General features: G+C 47.1%; 1 protein-coding gene across 4 annotated transcripts in view; it reads left to right on the top strand.

Annotated features, from left to right (window-relative positions):
* The first annotated feature begins 207 nt into the window (after positions 1 to 207).
* The window catches only part of KLC4 (kinesin light chain 4), a 620,713-nt gene continuing 612,504 nt past the window's right edge, over positions 208 to 8,416 (top strand). Inside the window, exon 1 of one of the 4 annotated variants that reach the window (XM_069608885.1) lies at positions 208 to 891. The gene's annotated coding sequence lies outside the window, so the exon portion shown is untranslated. The remainder of the gene's footprint in view (positions 892 to 8,416) is intronic. The other 3 variants (XM_069608888.1, XM_069608890.1, XM_069608889.1) reach the window with 3 other exon arrangements.

Genomic DNA, 8,416 nt, shown 5'->3' with positions numbered 1-8,416 from the left:
CCCTGGAGTGCGACCATGTTGGAATTCTGGACTTCGAATAATACTGGAATGGGCTGTTTGTTGTGAACGGTTTCTGCAATCGTCATTAGTCTCTTCTCTTTGTCGCGCGAGCTGAATTAGCAAACTCTACGTAGCCCCCAAATGTCCTAACAGCCCGGTAGGGCCGCCCCACATTCCCGAATGTGGCACTGATTCTGGGAACTCATTCAAAATGGCCGCTGCGCGCTTCAGCTGTCAGCCAGTGTCCCCCCGTCCTAGGCAGCCACGCTCGAGTTAAAGGGACAGTGAGCAGCAGGGGAGGGAGGGAAGGAACCCAGGAGGGGGTGTACACAGGAGATCAAAGCGCACGACTGCAGGGCCAGGCTGCAGAGGAGCTGCCGCCCACCCCACCCCACCCCCAGTGCAGAGGGTAGGAATGTGAGGGCTGAGCCGAGGGCACGGCTGTCACTGACAGGGAGAGCATCTCACCCTGAGCCTGGCCACGGTGGTATGGGAGGAGTACCTGAGTCCGAAAGGGAGGGTACGTGACAATCCAGGGACAGGGAGGGGTGTGTCCTAGGCAGACAGGAAGAGAGAGAGAGAGAGAGGGCTGGGAGTGTCTCTGGTCTGCCAGATTGCTCCTGAGGCTACAGGGACTCCAACCCTGCCAGGGACACTGAGAGGCACCCCCATTCTCAGCCTGGGGGGGGGGAGGAAGGAGACAGACCCCAGGGATCTGCTTGGAAAACTGGGTAAAGGGGATGCCCCAGGGGCGAGAGGAGGGGATCTAACACATACAGGCCCCTAAGAGAGGAGGAGGGGGTTGGGGGGCATCCGTGACTAAGCCATCGGCAGTGAGTGCATTGCAGAGCTCTGACACCGGGAGCTGGGCTGCTGACTTCATCACAGCAGGTAAGGAAAGCACAGATTACATCATTGGTGGCTGTACAATGTCTATGCAACAGTGTTGTCATGTATTTCAGTCATTCCCCCGCCCCCTTAAACTAAATCCTGTAATTAAGTGTATAACGAATGCTGCAAAAATGCCGTAACAATAACTTGCGTTCTTACATGGTGTTTCACCCTAAGCACCACAATAGTTGTCATGGATCTATTGTGTTACTTTGAATCAAGTTAATTCTACTTTTCAATGTTGCATGTTTTTCGTCATCTACTCCCTTTGCGTTGATTGGAGGAGCCCCCCCCCCTCCCGGTAACTAACCAGTGCCCCTGACCCAGGTATTGTTTGGTGACGTTCTAAATCGGATGTCTTAATCTATTTTCGGAATAGTAGTTTTTTTTGTTGTTGTTGTTTTTCTCCTAAAAGCATTGTTGTTGCAACACCCTACTTATGTTAGTATTACCCAATTTGATGGTACTCCTTTTATCGAGCTCGGGGTGATGAAAGGCTGAGGAGGTCCTGCCGCAGTATTCGCCTTACAAAGTTCAGCCTGGCTCCCGTGTTGGAGTCCATTGCTTAACTCGAAACCTTTATAATATGCTATACTGTATATATTGGGGCACACTATCCAGGAGAGCGGCTACGGCATCTTAACATATCGACGGGAGTAGTTGCAGAGAGAATATTATTACAGCGTGCCCCTCTCTCTACTGCAGTAACTGTTCTGTGCACTACACTGAAGAGTGTGCCAAACAGCTGCTCCAAACAAAATCTCGGGCCTTGTGCTTTTAAACAAGGCATTGCTAGCCAAAGACTAATATCGCTGAACATGCAATCGCCTGTTCACTCCACGGTGGAAGCAGAAGTCCTAGGAATGCACACTGTGGCAATGTATTAAATGTTCAGCTAAGTAACATGTATAGATGTCTCTTATTAGTCACACCGGACACACAGACCAGCTGTGGAGACTTAAGTTATTTCCAGGCAAGGCTTTATTTTACATGTGTACAATCTGTACATTGCTCCAGTTACTCTTGTTATAGTTACAGCACGTGTGGACATTGACAGGGACATGGGAAGGTATAAACATCACTCACAAAGGAGCAGATCCACTGGCCATCCATTCAACCCAGCTCAGGCACCCAACTGACACTCACAGAACATTCACACACAGATCCACCCAACATTCTCCTGAGCTGCATTCATGCACCAACATTCTACAGCAAGCATCCAGGCCAGTGGCAAGACAATACAACATAACACCACTCCACTGTCAGTCTGCTGTTTGAATCCCCATTAACCATGTGTTGCCACGGTAGTCCAGGGGAGGGGCGTAGGAGACACACACAATCTGGGGGAGGCAGGAGACCTCTTCAAGGAGTCTCTCCTCCACACACCTCAGCCATCACGTTGCCCCTGCACCACCTGACTCGCTACACGCAGTCCGCCCCTCTCCTCGCCACCTCCTTGGATAGCTGTAACCGCCTCTGCATCCTACCTCCTCTGTATATGTGGTCTGGTGTGACCTCTGTAAAGTGCCCCATTGCTTCAGGTCTCCTCTTCAACCCATCACGTGCAAAGAATAGCCAGTATTTGTCTAAGTGTAGAGCGATTCTCAGCTTGCTGGGTCAAGGCAGAGCAATATAATGATAAATGGCAGGCAGCTCAATATACCAACATCTGGAGCTCCAAGATGCCCACTCCTGTGGCTTTCTCACAGATACGTTGATGCCCGCGATGGATGGGGGGAGTTTAAAAGGCCCACTGAATGCCACTATGAAAGTTGATATAGAAGTACAAATAAAAACATCCCCTCGCCAATAAACCCTGAGGGGTTGATCCACTTCTTTTAGGGCCATAAACCCATAGTATATGGGTCTTTTTGGGGGTTGGAACCCTGTTGTACAGTGGCGCTGGATCAGGGGTTAACCTGTTTTCATTTGGAGTGCTCAAGTGTCATTCTTCAATGATGGTTGACACCATTTTAGGCTTTGAGAAAAGATGTATTTATTGTGCCAGATGGTCAGCTGCACGTTTAGTCAGAAATATGTGTCACTTGTGTGACATGCATCTTGGTGTACAATCTTTCAGACTTAGGTCATAAGCTGCTTGCTTGTGCTTTCAGTGCAGTAATTGTGACAGGTAAGTGCTTTTACCTGTCACAATTAGTGCACAATTGCACCACCATCACCAAACTGCACAGCCTTGAGAAAAACCTATGGTTGAAACACGTGTCAGCACTGAAAGCACAAGCAAGCAGCTTATGACCTAAGTCTGCAAGATTGTACGTCAAGATGCATGTCACACAAGTGACACATATTTCAGAGTAAACGTGCAACTGACCATCTGGCACAATAAATACATCTTTTCTCAAAGCCTAAAATGGTGTCAACCATCATTGAAGAATGAAACTTGAGCACTCCAAATCAAAACAGGTTAAAACCTGATCCAGGAAGTTTAGCAATTTAAACATCAAAGGCCTCTTAAGCAGGAAGGACTCCTAGCCAGAGATCTGCCCCCTCCACCAAATTCGAAATCGAGCAAAAATAGACAGAGCTCCTAAAAACAGCACCTGCTCAAAATGACAAAGATGGTAAAAACGGGCAATGACAAGCACTCCATCTGTTCTTTTCAATCCATGCTGTTTGTGTTTTTAATGGATTTCCTAGACAGTGCGGCACACAGAGTGCATACAGAACATGCATGTTGGCACAAAGCGTTTAGGAAAACCGCCAGCATGGACGCATCTCTGCCTTATCTAATATTGAAGCTGGCAGAGACGGGCAGGAATACCCATGGACTCATGCCTGTTTTTTTTTTTACACTTTTAAAAAGCAGGTGGTGGAATCTATAGGGATTCATTGCATTGCCAGCCTCAATGCTCCTCGTAACGTGGCGGCCGGCCTTACCGCTTTTCTCTGGTGGGGAGAAAGGCAAAGGCACCCTGAGACCCCACTCATTCCTGTGCCTTATTTATTCCCCCCCCACATACCATAGAAACACACCAACATGCCCTAGATGTGGGAGCAGATGTGATTGCATCTGAAGTCCTTACCAGTGGATTACATTCGCATTTAAAGATTGCGCAGTTGTTATTTTTTTTTAATAAATGGATTTGGGGTTAAATGCGGCAAAGGAAGGTTTCTCAGTCATTGCGCTGTAAACCACTCGAGTAATGCCCTCACAGATCCAGCATCCTGCGTATTACACCTGTTCCTTCCCACATGGAGACACATTGAAAGGAATGTAAAAAATAGCACCTACTTTCTGTCACACAGGAAGAGCCAGCCCGTGTTGAATAGGTTGGCAAGAAACCAAAGCACAAACAAGATTATCGGATGAACCCGGTGTGCAGTATGTGTAATCCAGTAGGTCCTTTATTCAAATTTATGATATACTTTAGGCACTGATATCTTGTATAACAGTACCAAACGTCATGTTAAGAAAGTGCCTGTGTAGTGTGTTATAATGTAGGCGTATGAGCTAGTGGAATGATGAGGGTGTCATCGTGTGGAATGTGAGGGTTCAGAGGTTCTACTATTGACGGTTGGGACTAGTCAGTGGAGTTAAGGTGCTTATGGGGTGTGGGGCTGTCCCAGTGTTTCTCCCTTCTGTTGGTCTTAGTGTTTCCCCTACAATCCTGTTGTGTGAAGAAGGAACTGGACCTGGACATTAAAGAGTACAACTTACCTTGAGAGCTGTGGAGCTTTCATTACTACACTGGCGACGAGGATGGGATTGTAGCGGGAGACCGTTGCTGCTGGGGGGGGTGCAGCCCTGTGCCACCGGAGAACACTGCCCCCAGAGGAAGCCCCGCACCCCGAGCGGTTTCGTTTGCACAGGTACCTCTGTCTGTCTTGCGGGCTCCGTCTGGGAGCGCTGCATTGGAGTTGGCGGACAGACAGGTACCACTCCAGCTGATGTCGGCTCTCGCCAGAGGTTTGTGCCCGCGTTAGCATCTGGTTTGGTGGCTTGCCAGTGCTTGGTGGCACTTATGTTCCGTCCGCTGTGTGAGGGAGCGGTTGGGAGTCGGAGCGTGATGCCGGCGAGGCTCCGTATTTGATCGCGGTGCTTATCAGGGGGAGCGGTGAAGAAGAGGCACACGGCTGGTTTCGGGCATGCTCCGTGGAGCTTTCATTACTACATAGTGTGCAATGTGTTCATAGGGCATACATCTGTGCATATCATTTAACCATCTCCTTTCCTCAAACTGCAGTCCAAAGAGTTCAATTAAGGTAAGAATGAATGGTTGTGGGCTGTCTGGGATTGTTCGTGTTACTAAGATGAGTCTTTTGACTTTCATTGTAGGAAATGCTGTACTACACGTTACAATCATACTTATGGAGCTTAGTTTGCCATGGGGGAAAGTCACCCATCTGATCCCTGTTTCCGTTCTTGGAAGTCTGGGATATGTAGTTCTTTCTTGTATTTAAATGGAGAACTGCAAATTCACAGATTTGACTGTATGACTGCCACGTGGCCTGGGGTACTTGATCGCTCTGCATGAACTCTACCTCTCGGCTCGTGCATCATCTGCTGTCACCAGTCCCAGTGCAAGCAGAGAGTGTGAGGAGGGGGCTGCAGCTTTGGCCACTGGGCCTCATTCTCCGCATTCATTGCAGGAAGGAAAGGGGACAACATTTGAAAAGGTGACCGATTTTGCACGAAAAAAGGTAAACGCTGGCTGGCCCTGCTGCTTCAGATTGTGGGTGGGATATATGGCATTATATCCCCCCCCTGCTTAAAATTGTGGGGGGATTTGCCCCTCTATGCCGCCCCATTTCCTACGCCCATGGTACAGGGCCATGCCCATCACATACAAACATGGTTCATCGCACCAGAAGGGAACTCCGACCTTCCTCGGCACCTTCAGAGCCCCCAAGTTCCCCCCTCTTGCTCTCTGCGTTGGTTTTGGCAGCGTTGACCCATGATCCTAGAGTATTTTGATAGTTCCCAAGGATGGGATTTACATAAAAATATGCTTTTTAGGGACCCAAATATAGTAACATAGGTAGCCTGTCCAGTTATGTGTGATTTTACAGACGGACATTATTACCAAGTGGTTTCATTACTGTCAAAAAGCCGAAAAAACATTTTATTCTTTTGGGTGGTACCCCCCGAAAGCCCCCTGATTTTCCACCCTTGTACCACCTCAACTTGACCCATTTTAACCCCTTACTCCTCTACCCTTTTATATATTTATTTAATGTTTTCAGTGTTATAGTCCGCAGTGAAATGTACCACCCTGTAATGTTTTCTGAAGAGGTGGGTAGTGGGGGGGTGGAGGGGGGCAGGTGGAATCTGAAGAGGTTGGTACATATAGAATCAGGATTTAATCAGGAAGAAACTTGTATTCTGTAGTAGAGCAAAGTAATACGCAACAGTGTTATGTTAGTTGCAGGCTAAACTCCAGATTGTTTGTTTTGAACATTCTACTCCATTTGACAATGAGGGCGTTCCCACCACAAGTGCGTTGAGGCCATATTAATGGGATAAAGGTGCTATATAAATGACAAACTCTTACTACTCCCACTTCAGCTGTGAATGTGCCACATAGCTAATAAATATCAGCTATACTGGTAGCACGCACGCCTGTGATGAGGGGGGCTGGTGCTCAGGCGCGTCCACTTGTACCTTCGTCTTTCGTGGTTAATAGGTGGTAATTAGAAACGCCTGTTATTAGGATGCCCCAAAACTGGAATTTTAGTATGCATTAATGTATAAAACACTAAATAACTTTACTATTAATGTTTGTCTTCCTTTTTGAATATTGCTTTGCTACCCAAATCTACTTCAAACCATTTGGACTGACTACTGACTACTAGTATTCACTCTAGAATAGAAACGAATTCCTTGAACAAAACAAGGGGATGCAATTAAACGGAAGATGCCAGGGAGACACATCGGCTCCTTCATAGTCAACAAATCTCCAAATGGCATCTTTTAGGGTTCATCTCACCAGGATATCCTGAGAAACCCTTGGCATACTACTATTCCAAACTGCAGGCGGGGCAGTGCTGACTGTGGTGTTGGGGATGGAGGCAGAAGCCCCCAACAATGTGGTAAGCTAACCCTGTGCAGAGCGGGCAATCACAGACTCTTTCACTAACCCCACAGAGGTGTGCCTGTAATTTGTCACAATCTCGCATTGATTGTATACGTTTGTTGGAAGTATCTGGCAAAAGCCTCTGACTTGGCCCTCACTAGAACAGATGGGTTTGGAAGTGTTTGCAGGCTTACTTTTCCAGCAGAGCATCACCATCACCGAATGGAACTACAGCCATGTGAAATGCTTAGGGCTTCTGTGCGGAGTAGTGACCCACATGAACAAGAGAGGGATTTTACATTGGCAAGGCAAGCCTTTCCAAAGGGATTGGCCAATTTGACCAAATATTTGTGACCGTACGGCCCATTTGACCTAATTTAGACTGTACGAAATGATCGTACAGCCAAAAATTCAGTGAAATGGACATTATGGTTCCATTATAGCGGAAAGTGTGTCAGTGACTGTGTGCAGAGAGGTCTCCATATTCCTGAATTTGAGGTTTTTCCTGTTTCGATCTCTGCACAGACTCAGGCTGGACAGGTACTGCCTGCTCATAGGCAAGTCTCGGCATCCGTAGTCGTCTCCGCGGCCATGACCTCCTATCGCTCAGGCCTGGGGATTTCTAGTTTGTTGCTTCCAGCACACCTGCCAGGGGGGCTATGAAGGATGGAATGAGTGGACGTATGTGGTGGGCCACCACAATGCCCTCTCAGAGTGGAGGACTAAGCACATGGAGGTTTCAGAAGCTGGATTTCGAGTTCACCACAAATACCATACATGTTATATAGTGGCTAGTGGAAAAGCGTGTGTACAGTGCATAAAGAAAGCAATTTTTAGGGTATTAATATTTTATGTGGTATATATTTTATTGTAATTTATGTTCATAGAAAAAAATATCAACACAGCAGGGCAACTATATATCCTAAGGCAACAGATCCCCTTATCTACAGGCATAGCTATGTGCGTTGGGCAGTCTCTACTGCGCATGACTGCATCGGGCAAATGCATACATCTGGCCTTTTTATTATAGGTAGATGTACAATGAAACCTACATTTAGTTAAACTGCACTTGCAGTGGGTCAACACGCACTAATGGTAGAAAAGCATTCCATGTAAAGCATTCTTCAGTCTGCTGGGATCTGTCTTGAGAAAACATTTCTAAACACCTCTTTGGCTCGAGCACACTTTTCTCTGCTGGTATTTTGGATGAGGAGAAATCTAGATTTTGATTCTGTAGCCAACGTGTAACCCATTGATTCAAAATGTCTGGCAACGGAGGACTTCATATTCTTAATTCTGCTGTCCGGGCGAATGATTGCTGTCAGGGTGGCATAGGAGGAAACTGACACAATGGTGGCATGACTGTGTTCATAGACTTTTATTTTAGAAATAGGAAAGAGGTCCTCCCTAACTTCAGCTCTAAGAGGGGTTTCCATGCCTTAAAACTAATACTAAAAGGGTCTGTCAGAATGTCAGTCGAAGTAAATTCC

The sequence above is a fragment of the Ambystoma mexicanum genome, chromosome 4q (assembly GCF_040938575.1).
Source record: "Ambystoma mexicanum isolate Mex_15411 chromosome 4q, UKY_AmexF1_1, whole genome shotgun sequence".
Taxonomy (NCBI): Eukaryota; Metazoa; Chordata; class Amphibia; order Caudata; family Ambystomatidae; genus Ambystoma; species Ambystoma mexicanum.
This window is presented reverse-complemented; position numbering and strand designations above follow the sequence as displayed.